Genomic DNA, 15,439 nt, shown 5'->3' with positions numbered 1-15,439 from the left:
GCAGATAACAATGTATGAAACTGTGTAAATTTCTCATCCAAGTTATATAGTGCTCAGCCTGATTAGGAGCTTGGGGTGAGTTACCTGCTGTCTCTGAGGCTTGAAGTAAAAAATGAGCCAAAACTCCTATGGAGCTGAGAGAAAATAGCACAGCACAAATCAGTGTCACACGGCTGAATTCTCATCTGGTCCCAAGAACACTCACCTCACACCTGTTGCCCGAAGAGAGATGCCCCTGCCCTGTTCAGGAGAGTGCCAGGACACCAATCAGCTTGAACCAAAACCATACCAGAATCATGATTAATATTACACTTAAAGGAGGTAAGTGACCTCACCCAGGTGCTTTGGCTTTTTACCAGTATGCTTAATTTATGTATGTTAGTTTTATTTATGGCTGATGTTGATGAAGCCAGCAGTGATTAAAACTGCTGATTTCTAAAGAACTTATGCGAGTTTTAGCAGTATTACCTTTAATAAAATGGTCTTCCTCCAGCATATCATTAGCTTTCACTTACACTGATCCCCTCTATTATTTGAATTCTATTACCTTTTTTTTTTTTTTAATTTTGGGCATGCTTCACTTGCTTCTTGCTGGTTTACTAGAGAAAATAGAACAAAAAATAGAAAATAGGAAGAGAGGAAGAGTTCACTAAAAGATGTCAGTGTGAGAGGAACAGAGCTCTCCTGCTCTGCTATTTAAACCTTCCAAGACAGGTTGCAGAAATGCAATCTCTTTTCTACATTTAGACTCTCCTACTGTCTTGCAGGTCTCATTTTTATTGTGTGAGGCATTTAATCTCTTCCATCTTTTTCCTCATTCATAACCTAGTATCCAATTACAGTAACTATTCTTGCTTCCTCATGTCAGCTATATCTTTTCAATATTTATTATTTTCAAATAGTATCTCTTACCACAGACTTTCTTCATATTTCTCGCCTTAAAAAGCCAATTAAAATTCATAGGAGATGATAAGTCTAACTTTTTCACTGTTTTTATCGATTTCCATCACAGTAAGTTTTTACATGCAAATATAGTCTTCAGCTTGATATTTCAGAGTTAGGTAAAAAACCATGGCCATTTGCACTTTATGATTTCTACTGAAATTTGCCCCAGGCAAAATGTTTGATTCACTGTAGCTGATCAGAATGATTAAGATATCAAGTTTAAATAACTATTTTTTATGCTTTATTTGACATCTCAAAACCTGCATGTGCATCTGTTTTCAAGAGAACTGACAATTCTGACAGAGATAACTGCCTCAAGACCGTACCTTTTAGTATATTTTAAATAAGTACTAATCACCACATTCAAGTTAGATGAGCTTGCACAAACCTGTAATATCTCTAATTTAATCTATGTGCAATAATTACTTAAATACAATTTTTACCCTTTAAAAGGTGGTGTTCTGGCCTGCAGGTGTTCATAGGGTGAGTATATTAAACCTAGTTCAATATCTTCTATATCTCCCTATACTGTTGCCTTTTCAAGGTATTTTGTAATTCCAATAAATGGAGAGACTGATGTGTTCTTATGTGCAAAAATTATAGCAATCATATTTTTTCCAGCCCTATTTTAAGAAACATACAAGAAAGTTCCCAACTGTTTTCATTCTCAAGGGTGAGGAAAATAAAGCATTTTACTGTTCTTTAAAATAATCTTAGAATATAAACAAACCTAGAGACTTCAGCTAAGTGTCTTTGATTACACACTAGTCACTGACATATCTATTTCCAATTAGATTTAATGCTCAGTAACATAATGTACAAAAATAAAAATACTTCAGAGAAAACATCAGAAAAAGGTTATTTGAAACAACCAGCTATAGTATTCTAATTTATTCAGTTAGACCTGTATTTTACAGGAAAAAAACCAAAATGCAATAGCATAAAAATACCCTAATATTACTTAGTCCACATTTGGAGATTTTGACGAGAACTAGAGAGACAGTGCTGACATACAAAGAGAAAAATGGGTTTCTTATAGATATGAAATATAAAGTGATCATATTTTGCAGGACTTTTGGTATATACACAGAATTCCTGCTACTGGAAACAGACAGAATGTAATGCAACAAGAAGAAAATCAGCCATATTTTTTTTAAAAAGTCACATATTTTATATTTGCATGGAATTTCAATTTTTTTTTTTAATGGTGACTTGACAAAACAACACAAAAATGTATTTAAATTCCTTATTCGGGATAAAAAACAAAAAATATTTATTGAATTTTGTGACTATAGAAGACATAAACATGAGTCTTTCAATTCAAGGTTGCTGAATATCTCTGAAGAATGACCTGTGCACTTAATTTTTTTTCCTGATGTATATAGGCAATAAAGACTTCAATTGTCTCTTCAATGAGTTATTCTCTATCTTATCTCAGTTTTTATAAATAAACCTGGAAGAAAATAATCAAGACTATTTTTTTTAAATTTCATTGGATGTGCCATTAAAATGTATTTCATCCCATAAAGGATTTTATTTTGCTCCAATTTTGTTTTGATACCAGAAAAGGTTCCGATTTGTTTTTTTCTTTTTCAGAAATATGCAAATGAAGAAGCTGATATTTTAGCCATTTGTTTGTGGGTTAAAACACCTTTTTGTGAAGATGTCACATGATATTTTGCTCAGCTCCATATGTCAAGAAAACTAACCACCCATGCAGTGTTTAGTACAGAGGTCTTCTCCTGTTGATAGTATTCCTGACAGTACTATGCCATTCCCTGAATTGACAATTAAAAAATATCTATTTTTCCCAGTGAATATTTTAACAGTGAGAGAGATATTGTTTACATAGGGATTCCTTACCTCTTGCAGATAAAAACATATCTGTGACATAGAATAGCCACAGTAGAAAGCCTCACTTTTGTCATAAACTTCTCATAAACACCTGATGTACAGACAGATTGCAGTGTCAGGAGCAAACATGCCCAGAGAGCCCCAGAGATCCCCCCGGGGATCCCTCACCCTCACTGATGTCTCCAATATCTCAGCTCCTGCAAGAAGAGAATGACACATTTGGATACATATGTAGTGCCTCAAATTGTAAAATTATTTTGCCCCCCATTTTCTGCTCCAATGTTTTTCAGGTAAGCCAAAATTTTGCTCCACTCCAGTGTAATTTCACATACTGAATGCAAACTTTTCAAAGATGTAGCCTAGAAGAATATTGTTTAGTGCTACGTACACCTTTCCAGAAAGACATAGTAGGCCTTTTCTATTAACATTTCAATATTTTCCACAATTTCTATTTATGTTTCCATACTGATATACATCTTATATTGTTTTTTCTTAAAATCTGCATTTATTTTCCACTCAGTGGTTTCCATTTATCAATTATAATTACTGATAAAATAATATGCTTAGAAGGAATACTGTTAAAGTCTGAGTGTTAACAGTAGCTTCATTGCAGCATACTACAGCTCATAATACCATTTTGGTTACAGAGAGTCTGAGAAAGATGTACTTTGTATCAGACAAAATCAGAAGGCCATTATTTTGAAAAAAAAAGAAGTAGGCAATTAGTATCTGAGAAATTTTAAAAAACAGTATCTGCTACAAGAAATCCTCCAACAGAGGTAACTTTGATATTAGAAGTGTGGAAAATAAGTTTCTATATCCATTCCTGAGTCTGAATCATCTTTTTGAGAGTTTTTCCAGGGCTATAGCTGACAAGAGCTCAGAATCATGGTTGTTCTAGAATCAGTATATTAAAATAAAATTCACATACACATTTGACCTTTCTGTCATCAATATTCGACTTGTGTCAAGCTACTAACAGTCTAAGAAAATAGTAGCAAATGTATATTTATTTTCAGCTTTCTTTTTAAAATACTCTTTACATGAAAACAGGCAACAAAAAGCATTTCCTGAATCAACTCCTAAATTTTTCCCATTAATACAATATGTATCCACACATGCTAATATTCTGGCTGTGTGATTCATCCCACCATGTTGCAATAATTCCTATGTTTTCACACTTCTCCTCTAGTGTTCTTGATTAAAACTCATCCTTTTTAGCACTCATGCCATTGGATAATAAGGAGCTATATGTAAGGAAAATATACTGCTGCAAATGGATTTACAGACTCTCAATGGACTTCCTGCAGCCTTTGCTGTGTGTTCTAGAATTCTAGTTCTGATAAAAATACAGACAGGTCACAGAGCAAATATTAGGAAAGGCCTTCTCTGTGTAAACCATATTCAGAAGAAAACAATTTTTTCTAAGAGAAAGATTCCTGTTCATGTTACTGCATTGTTAAATACAACAGTGTAATTAACAATGCTGTTTACCAAAAAGCTGCTGATTGTTGTAGCAGAGCCAATAAGCTGTGGCACATATCTACTGTGAATAACTGTATCTGCCACTTCTGAAACCCTATTCAGCTGGAAATGTTTCTTCAACAGAATAGAAATTGTGGCTACACAGGTTTACAACACTTTACTTTTAGAAGTTTGCTTTTTCTTGAAGGAAAACTAACAAGAATTTCAACTTTAGTCAGCTGAAAACTGCTAGAATCTCTCAGATCGTTCAGAAGAAAAGGATTTTTTCAGCTTATCATAGAACAGTTTGAGTTGGCAAGGACCTTAAAGACCACTTGGTTCTAACCTGTCTCTCTTGGTCAGGGACACGTTCCACTAAACCAGGTTGCTCAAGGCCCATCCAACCTGGCCTTGAACACTTCCAGGGATGGAGGATCCACAACTTCTCTGGGAAATCTCCTCATGGTCTCACCACCCTCATAGTGAAGAATTTCTTTCTAATGTCTAATCTAAGTCTATCTTCTTTCAGTTTAATGCCATTCCCTCTCATCCTGTCTCTATGTGTAGAAATACAATGTGCCTCTCCAGCTTTCTTGTAGGTTGCCTTTAGGTAAAGGAAGGAAGGAAGTTACAAGGTCTCCCCAGAGTCTTCTGTTTTCCAGGCTGAAAAATCCCCTCTCTCTCAGCCTTGTCTTCTCTTCATAGAAGAGGTGTTTCAGCCCTTTGATCACCTTTGTGGCTCTGCTGTGAACTCACTCCAACAAGTTCATGTCTTTCTTATGTTTGGGGCTTAGCATACTTTGACTTTTTAGACTGTATCTTAAGATAGTGTTAGAATAGCATTATAGAAAAAGTCAGGAAAAATTTACATGAAATTCCCACAGAATTTCTGAAATTATGAAAAAAAATATTTACTTATTTTCCTGAAAGGGGCTTATTCACCTGATATTTGAAAAAAAAGAGATAATTGATGGAGAAATTCCATTAGTAGTTCCTACTACTAATGTAATTTCTCCATCAATTATCTCTTTTTTTATTATTATTAACTCTCCATATTTTCTGGCATTTAAAATTTCTTGTGTTACTACAAATATTCTTGTATGCTAGGATACATGTCAAGAACCCAGAGCAGAAAGTAGGAAGAAAATAAGTTCCAAATATTTTCACACACACCCCACTTTGCAGTTTGAACTGTAATCAGAGTCTGAAAGCTCAGTCTTAAGCAATGACATTTGTGAGGGACATGTATGGGGATGAAAAGGAGTCAGTATGAAAACAAGAAGGATTTATTAAAATTTTATTTTTAAACAAGGAGGGAGAATAATTGGGTTTTTTCTTTCTTTCCCTCTGACCTGCATTAGAGATTTCAGAATATATTCACTGTTATTGCTGTATTTGCAAAACGTATCATATCAGAAATACAGCTAAAACCTCTTGAAGAAGTGTATCATAATAGAAGAGTTGCACAGACAATAACAAAAATGCATGAAGTTGAAGTAGAACTATTCAGTGAGTGGTTGCTCACACTGATATATTCTCTCTGGCCATAAAGTGTAGATATAAGTTTAAAAATAAAATATAAAAAACTCAAAAGCATTAGCACAGTGGGACACCAAGACCCATCTCAGGGCTCTGCAGTAATAGAGATGAATAAAAATTATCCTATTAAGGTAGCCAGAAATACAAATTTTGCTTACAGAGCTAGAATTTTAGTGTGAAACTCCTGGAGAGGGAAACATGCTTCAGGGTGGTTAGTTCCGCCACTGAGACCATGCATCCATATAATTTAAACAACTGTGGCTATACTTAAAAAAGCAACATCAGAAACTTTTCTTTCTTTTGGAGAGTAAAAATGACTTAGCAGAAAAAAAAATGAGACAGTTTCTCATTGTTTAGAAACTCACAGCAAGTAATGACTTAAGCTTTCTGTTAAGGAAAATTGGGGAAAGAAAGATGGCAAGAGCGATGATCAACAGGGAAGGATGGACACAACCAGCCTCCCAGTTCCCAGACTTTACCCTGACCATCTAAAGTGAAGGACTGATAAAAGTTTTGTCAGCCACACGCACTTTTCCCAAGAAAAATATTTCATAGCTGTCTACAATAGCTGGTAGGATTCAGCTAGAGGTGACCAGCTCTTTCTTATGGCACTAGAGGAATCCTAGGCAGATAGTTCAGTCTTTCACAATGCTAAATATAGGTCAGATTTGTACCATTTTGGTAACTGCCCATATGAATCTGTTGAATGTGACCAGGGTGTTCTCTCACACTGGGCTCTACTTGTATGTTGTGATTCTTGACTATATACTTCAATTTTTTTTGCTTTCTGGAATGAAGTAGTAGCATTCAAATTGTTTGTAGGGAGTGGTATATGGCCAGTGTTAATTGTGTGTTCTGTGCTCAGGAATTGTTCAAGTAGTCCTGCTTGATAAATAACTATAACTATAACTAACTATAACTATAACTATAATTATAACTATAACTATAACTATAACTATAACTAATAACTAGAAATAGAAATAGAAATAGAAATAGAAATAGAAATAGAAATAGAAATAGAAATAATAGAAATAGAAATAGAAATAGAAATAGAAATAGAAATAGAAATAATAGAAATAGAAATATATAGTCTAAATCAATACTATATCAGGTACCATGTTAAAAATTTAAGTGTGGCAAGTGAAGTTACACAGTAAAGGAGTCTTGGCACTGTCTAATTTTCCAGTACAAAGCAGCCCATATGTCTCTCCCTAATCTGTTTAGGCTATTTTAGAGTCTTGTGCTTTTTAATGGATGAACATGCAACTATAATTTTTTCCCTACGAGGTATACATCAATCACTTTTATGTTAATTTCTGCTAGACAATGGAAATCTGTATACAGCTAAGTGGCAAGAGAAAAGCCTTCTGCTGAAACATTCAAATAGCCCAAGACTACGTTTAGCTAGTTATATATCTAACAGGCCACAGAACATTTCTAGCTAAACTAGTGCAGTAAAATCATTGGGGGTAAATGGTAAAGTTTCAGCTCCAGCTTACCAGTATAAAATTATCTCCATAGTGTTTATGTCATCTGGTTACAAATTAAAAAACAAGAATCTAAATTATATTAAAATATGTTTGCAGAGTTAGAATTCCATCTCTGGTGGATTTTTTTCCTGCCTGTTTCAGGCTTACAAAAATTTTATTTTAAATGAAGTTGAAATGAAAATATTGGAAAAATCTTGAGAACAAAACACTGTTTTTCCATTTGAAATGTCTCTGTTGCTAAATCTTCCATTACATTTTTAGTTTGCATCACCATGCTGTGACAATTGGCATAAAACCTAATGTACTTCCTTGAAACTTATGTCATCTCTAAAGAGTCATAACCATGAGAAATGTAATATAACAACAATAGCACATGCATTCAGTCTTGAAAAGAGTTAGTCTCGAAGAATACAAATATTCATGTTAACTTTCGGTAAAAATCAAATGAGAATTCTTTAAGTGGCACTTATAATTAATGGCAAGCATGAGGAGTGGTAAGAGTAACTCTGCATGAAGGCTGGAAATTATTTTATTTTTGTTTTTCTTGCAAAAATGAAAGAAAACAACAGGATTTGCATTTCTACCAAGAACCAAGAGGAGCTACATTTCTTGTTGCTTCCATGCACCTACTGTCATTAACAACATTATCATGTTTGGGTGACACAGGCAGACAGCAAGAAAAGGAACAGGTGGTGGCCCCAGTATTTTTTCCATGTCTCTGATATATTACTATAAAAACTGAGAGGTGTATTGGTATGTGTTGCACCCACTTTCTGTGCCTGCCTCACCTTCTAATTTTGTTGGCTTGTGAACACAAAAACAAAGCAGTTACAGAACCTAAAAATGCCAGTTGTCAACTGTATACAGTGCAAATGCATAAACCTTGTATTTGCTTCTGGTAGGTTTAATTTCATGTGATTAAAAAAAATACTTATTTGGTGTATTTTCCCTGTAATTACTAGAAAGTTTATTCATAGTTTTTCTTTTGTACCCTTTTTTCTATCATATGTTCTCTCGAAGTATTTATTTCTTAAAAAAAATGCAAAAGGTACTTAAGCAATTTTCAAATAGTTTTTTACTGCTATAATTTATACTCTACCACATGGTCTTAGTGACTCTAAAATAAAATAATAAACCAGGAAAAAACCTACAAAATCAAAATTAATTGCCTAAGGCAGCCCAAATAACATATTGCATTACTGTTTAAAAGCACAACAGTACAGCAAAATCAATAAATCCTTCTCTCGCAGAACTATTTTATGTCAGTACATGGGTTTTGTAATATTATTTAATTATTTTTCAAGAAAATTTCCATGTTAGGAAGAAACTTATAAAACTATTTAATCAATAATATGTTTCCCTTTGATGTTATCATAACTCCTTTTCTTTTATCAGGGTATGAAATGTTTATGGTTAAAAAAAGCTTGCTGAATGTTTATGTGATTTATCAGCTTTAGGCAGGAGGTTTCTTTTTAGAAAGTAAACGAAAGACTTTGGCTCTGATCCAGGCCATCTCATAAACACGTGGTTAATTATAAACACAGAAACAATGTTCTTAAAGCCATGCACAAAAGAAACTTAAACACATTTGATTTCCTCTGTCTGCATCAAAACTTAAATTAGTAAGAGATGCCAGTCCTGTTCTGTCTCTTTTGGCTTTTTTCCTTCCCTTGTTACTTAGAAAACCAAAATATTCTTAATTGTGATATACTGTTAAATTCTATGGAGGAATAGAAAAGTTTTGCCAGTTCATACTGAGAAATGGGTAGACACCTGGAAGCTTTATTTTTAGTTCTCCACACATCAGCTTGTCACCATTTTTCAAGACCTAGTTTACACTATAATAACACACTAAGTGGGAGCCTCAGTCATTGTTTCCCTGCTGATGAAGCAATCAAAATACACCTGTTTTCTACTGGGAAAAATACACCAGTAGTTGTGGTGGCTTTTTAACCTGCAAGATGGTGGTAAACTAGCATGCTGTAAACTTTTGAATTGGACAAACTCTCTCTTACTGTTTGCAAATTGAACGCGAGCAGCAGGATACTGGCTCATGCACTCTGTGTGATGACAAACCATACAGCCACAAGTAGAAAATTATAGTCATTCCTAGCAAAGAAATTCCAAAAATTTGACTGATGGGAAATACCTTCTTGATCACAACCTCAGCACTGATGACGTAAGGATTGTGCCATGACTGAAAAGAGGTTTTGTTGTCTATAGAAAAGATGTCTAAGACCTTATTTATAATTGTGAACAATTTCTGATACTTTATGCTATTTTATCATCCCGTGCTATAAAGGGAATAAAAGCAGTATAAAATATTCTTGAACCTAGTAGCTGTCTAACCAAAGCCAGAAGCTTTAGATTAATACTTTGTCACACATCACATCTAACACAACTGTGAGAGAGATGACTCTGTTAACCTCTCTTGGGTGGGGGACACCCACAGACTCACATGTTTTAGTCTCTGACATTATTATGATCCCTTACACATCCTACAGTTGTTTATGTAAGCTTATGTTCTCCATTACAAAAAAAAAAAAAACAAACCAAAAACAAAAAACAAAAAACAAAAACAAAAACAAAAAAACCCCGAAAACCCAAAACATTGGTTCTTTTTTGCTTGCAATCCCATGGACTGAACATGAAATCTTTTTTCTATATGCTTGACACCCCCCTATTACTAAAATATCTGAGTTGAGAATTGATCAACTACTCTTTGAGATCTTAAAAAGGCTGTTTTCCTGAAGGGAAAGATAAACAAACTGCTGCTACTTTTAAGGTATTTCATTTTTTGGTTTATACACATTTCTTAAAGGAGTGGGAGAGGAATGGCTCATTTCCATGAACTTTGTTGAAAACTGCCACGCTTAAAATTTGGCTTGCTATGAATTTCATGATCCACTGTGACCTCATAGGAATCCTGAACATTTATGATTTTTTTTTTTCCTGAGGAAAGGGTTTGCTTTTGTTTTCCCTTGTTTCCCTCACAACATTAATGGATTCAAAGATGGTTCCAGTTTTCATTGCATTAAACACTATGTCCTAGACATCCCCTTAGCAGGTCAAATGCTGAGGCCCTGCCAATCTTAAAGGGAGCTGGACATGTCCCAATGTCACTAAACTAACATTCAATTGTTCCCTCCTTTAACCTAAATATGGACCACATCCAGTCACACTTCGTAACAATAATATTATGCACAATAATGTTATGTGCAAAAGAATTCTTAGCATATTTTTAAAACTATAAGGTCAAATAGCATAAAAATTAGGAGATACTAGATATAAATTCACTAGTGTTTTTTTTGTCCTGCTATCTAATATCGTGTTTCATGGTCCACTGACTCTTGCAGCAAACTGAAATAAACTAACCCAAGTATTTTTTCACTCCCAACTCATAATGTGGCCCTCTATTTACAACTCATACAATTAAAAAAAATAATTATTAAATAGCTTTTTAGCTCTTCTATGGCAGTGATCACTATAGTATCTGCATGTCCCATAAATATTAATGGCACTCTTCATAGCATTTTAATAAGAGGAAGGGGTGGTGATCTTGTTAACTAAAACTGAGGGGAATTACAAAGAAGCACAATTTGAAATCAAACTTATTAACACAGTTAACATTAATGCATTTTCTATTTCCAGAACAGTTCTTACAGACAGCAACTGCAGCTGCGAGCTCTCAGCAGTTCTGAAGATAACCTTCCTCAAGTTAAGCCTGCAGAAAATGATGGAGACATAATTCATATGCAGTCTTTTAAATTTTCAGCTTTCTGTGGCTTAAAATATGGCCACAGATGTTTTGTAGGATAGGTAGGAACTGTGTTTGTTCATTAGGACACTATTACTCTTAACCATCCTCTAACTATCTATTCAGTAAACCATTTCTAGTTTTTCAGGAAAAAAAGGATGATACAAATGACATTCTTTCATTCCCTAGGGCTGATTCGCAGTGAATGTTTGCCATTATCTTGTTGCAATGAGTTTGACATAGTAATCATAGCACATGTATTCAAATAAAGACTCCATTCTGAACTTCCTTTCTGTCTGGAGCTTTTGGCTACTCATCTGTCTCATTTTCCTCACATAGAAAATTCTGATTTTGTTCTTCTCTGACTCCTAATTTCAGAGTAAGGCCAGCACACACTAATATCACAGTGTGGCATTCTCCAATTACATGCTTTTTTCATCTTTGTATGTTATGTCCCTCTGTTTTAGGCTAAAACACCTTCCTCTTCCTTGCTGTGAGGCTGGGATCAGAGCAGGAGACAGAGGTTGGCATCCACAAGCACAGAGTAGCAGAGGAAATCCTTCCCCTCAGTATAGCACTGTCATGGTATCTTAGCCACTGAAATCTTAGATGTCTTAGTTCTCATATGAAACCTGTGGTTTTTTCTAAAGCTTCTTTACATCATAAAATTGAGATGAACTTTATCAGAAACAAAAAGCACAGTTCTGGTACAAATTCCGACTTCCTTACTGAATCGTGGTACTAGACTGAAATATTTTCAGAATTTATTAAAAATTTAATATGTGAAATTTAATATGTTCTCCATATTTACAGAGGAACATTTTATCTGATGTTATTAGATGAATAGAAACTGAAAATACATCTGAACTGCCACAGAGGGCTGTCACAAATTCTGTTTAATAAGGTTTCAGATAATAAGCTTAAAAATAACCAAAAGCAAAGTCAGAGAGCTTTAATGGGAGCATCCCTATTGACTTCAATAATAATACTTTTAAAGAGATTAATTTCAATTCTTTTCCACCATTACAGATGTTGCTAGCCCCGTGTTAGAGATTTATATGATCTAGAAGAACTGAAGCAAAGTTCATCAGTGAAGATTCCTAGGCACAAAGCGAACTGCATTGTTGTACCTCTCTGCCAATTAAAATTAAAAGTCAAATTCTAAAGCAACTCTGTCATCCAATACTTTTGTTACTTAACTGTGTTATGACAAGAGGCTTACTGCCACCTACCTTGGCTAAATTGGTTAAAGCTCACTGTCATGTATACAATGTGCTGGCTATTTCCCAGACCTTTTTCAGTGTTCTTGCAAGGTGAGGGCTTGCACAGCTTCTTCTAGGAACTGCAATTTGTACAAAAAACATTGCTTCTCACTTATTCTTTAGTGGGGCTCAGGAAATAGAGCTGTACCTCCAGCAGAACTAGCAACCAATCACCTATCCCAATGGGAAAGGAGATATCAGGCAAGAATGGAACTAGCAATTTTTAAGATCTAGTACTATGTTTTCTACTGAGCAACATCATTACATCAATTAACAGCACTGTGGATTCTGCTGTTTTGAAGAATGGGCAGAATTTTTTCTGTGCTTTACACTCTTGTCAGTCTTGCAGTACTTAGGTCTTCTTGCAAATGTAGTTTTTAGTCCCTGCTGTGCACTTTGCCCTACAGGCTTTTTTGTTCTTTTGTCACCTAGACAGGCATTGCCTGATTCTTTAAATGATGTAGCAGCAGCTATCACATTGGCAAGTGACTTAAAGATATTCCTAAAAATGTATATAACCTTTGCCTAGTTTTAATGCATTCCAATAATTTCTATTTTCCTGATAATTTCCCTGAAACTAATATAGTAGTATTCTCATAATGTCAAAGTCCCATCTTTTCAGAAGATATTAATGCATCATCTATTATTTTAAAAGGTAACACTCACTTATTTAGGGAAACAAACCTTTAAGTATTTCTGATTTAGTATTAAAAAAAAAAATTCACTATTCACCATTACCAGATTACACTACTCTGCTTTTTGGTTTCTGCAATTAAAAAACCCATAGAATTTAATACAAGGCCCATGCAAAATGTGAGAGAAGAGAACGGATAAATCAAAGACACAGCGTATGATATATTTTCCTATCATTTTCTTAAATTTAATGAAAAATTAACATTCCTATTAATTATTTACCTCATAAGCTATTGGTGTTAAGGATAATTTTCCAAAGCATATATTTATAGGAAACTGGCATTTCATGTTGTAGCTATCAAATGCTGCCATATGTGCTGCCTTTTGTCGAGAAATTATCATCTATCTTAGGAAACATTTGTTAAAATGCAAAATAAATACAATTTAATAGACTTCAATGGAATACAAATTTAATATTCACTTTTAATTCTTTGGCATTCAAGCTTTTATGCCAGCTTCATCACTATTAGACTATGTGAATGACTACCCAATTTGGATTTTCAGATGTGTATTAATTTTTTGGATTCATCCCAACATTCTTAAAATAAATAAAACAGGTATTTGGCCTAAAAGGGTCATCCAACCATGCAGTCACACCTAGTCACAATTTAGTCATTTAAGCTCCCCCAGAGGATGATTCATCCCACCCTCAGACTGCTGTCTAAAATAGAAAGGATGAATTGTTCTAGGAAGGTTTCTTCTGGTGCTAAGTTAAAACACTTGCAAGCAATAATTTGTTTGTTTTGTTAAATTTCCATCATGATTCGGCACTGTGGATGCCAGAAGTAATTGGGGAAAGCACACACAAGTGCTATTCTCTCTCCTTCACAGTGGATAGGTCTGATTATCCATGACAGTCACTGAGAGCTCCTGAATACCATGGTACTTCACTGGCTAGTGCCATATTTTTTTCAAGCTCTATTTCTTTTTACTTCCTAATATTTTGTTATTTTAAAATATTTAATATCTGTTTTAATGTGGACATAGATAAGGAATGAAGGTGAGCTGTTGATAATAGAAAACAGCCATCTTAATGTGTGATGATAATTGGAGTCAGAGGACAAATTTATGGTATTTGATTTCACATTAATGAAAATTAAAGCTCATATGCTTAAGAGTGTGCCAATACTGACAGAGCAAGAGTCATGTGTCTGGATAACCATCTATTTGGGAAATTTTGATATGAATTTAAATATAATGTGGCTAGGAACTATACTTTACTTTCACCTTTTTTGTGGTTGAAAATAAACCCAGGTTGCAGAGGCGCAAGTACATCAAGTACACACAAGTACAGAGATATTTAGAAAACATGAAACTCCCACCCCAAAGCACCTCAAATCATGTCTCATTGTCAGAGTTTGAAAATCAGAGTATTTTTAATAGATATTTGAAAATAATTAAGAAATGAATATTTTGACTGACTGATGAAAGACTGATTATTTGCAAGAACTTAGACGACACTCATGAAAGAATAATGGTGCCAAGATTTCTTTGTTATCATGGCTGAAATCTTTTATTAGGAAGAGATAATACTACAAGTATAAAAACTGCAAGCTGAATAGACATAATATTAAATAAATGATTTTTTTTCATTATGTATTAAAGATGTCTGATGAACAATTAAAGCATTGATGCAGATCATTTTTCTGAGATATTTATCTTGTTCAGCATGTTTGTGGCCACAATGCACAGAAAGGTGCATTTTGGTGCTTTTGATAGGCAAATGTATTCAAATTACAAAGGGCTTATAAATTTCAGTGTCTTTTTCTAACCTAAAATTTCAAATAAGTTTCTAACCTCAATTCTGTCCTTTAAGTTTACTTAAACCTTTTCCTATATATTTATAACCCAAAACATCTTCAATTTGTTTGTTGTCTTCCCACTGTCCTATCTCTTTGCAAAAATTTCTACTAATCTTCAGTAATAAGAATTTTCTTGAAACAGACAATTCTCTATCCAGCTCTGAATTGAATTTTATCAGCTTACAAACCTCTTTTCCATTTAATGTCCTTTGTAGTAGCTATTGAATTAAATTTTTTATTCTCTGTATCTCTCATCTGCTTTGCTTTGATTTCATTAAAGAGCCTAACCTGAGTGGAGGAACAGCTGAGGCTCATCACAATGTGTCAGTTCTATTGTCCTTAGCTGAAAAAGAAGAAAACAATCTATGGAAGTCACTATAAGGAAAGGAAGTGGAGACCCCCTTGTGTAAAATCTTGCACAGAAGTGCTCTCTGAGGGATTAATGTACAGCACAAGAAAACTAACTATGTTAATTCCAAACTTGAAATGGTAAAAGGAGTACTAAAGAGGATGTCAAAGGAATTGCAAAGATTTGTTCTTTCCCATCTCTAAATCTTTGTCTTAGCTTGAGAGGGACATGGGGGAGAAACAGACGTGCTTCATCTTAAGTGTTGGGGTTATATCCCAGGATTT

General features: G+C 34.2%; 1 long non-coding RNA gene across 1 annotated transcript in view; it reads left to right on the top strand.

Moving 5' to 3' along the window:
* Positions 1–305: 305 nt before the first annotated feature.
* Positions 306–15,439, top strand: part of LOC110478575 (uncharacterized) — a 61,381-nt gene continuing 46,247 nt past the window's right edge. Inside the window, exon 1 of the long non-coding RNA XR_002466779.2 lies at positions 306–321. This is a non-coding gene — a long non-coding RNA (uncharacterized LOC110478575). The remainder of the gene's footprint in view (positions 322–15,439) is intronic.

Source organism: Lonchura striata, chromosome 3 (assembly GCF_046129695.1).
Source record: "Lonchura striata isolate bLonStr1 chromosome 3, bLonStr1.mat, whole genome shotgun sequence".
In the NCBI taxonomy this organism is placed as follows: Eukaryota; Metazoa; Chordata; class Aves; order Passeriformes; family Estrildidae; genus Lonchura; species Lonchura striata.
The sequence above is the reverse complement of the archived record's forward strand: the minus strand, read 5'-3'. Positions and strand labels throughout refer to the sequence as shown.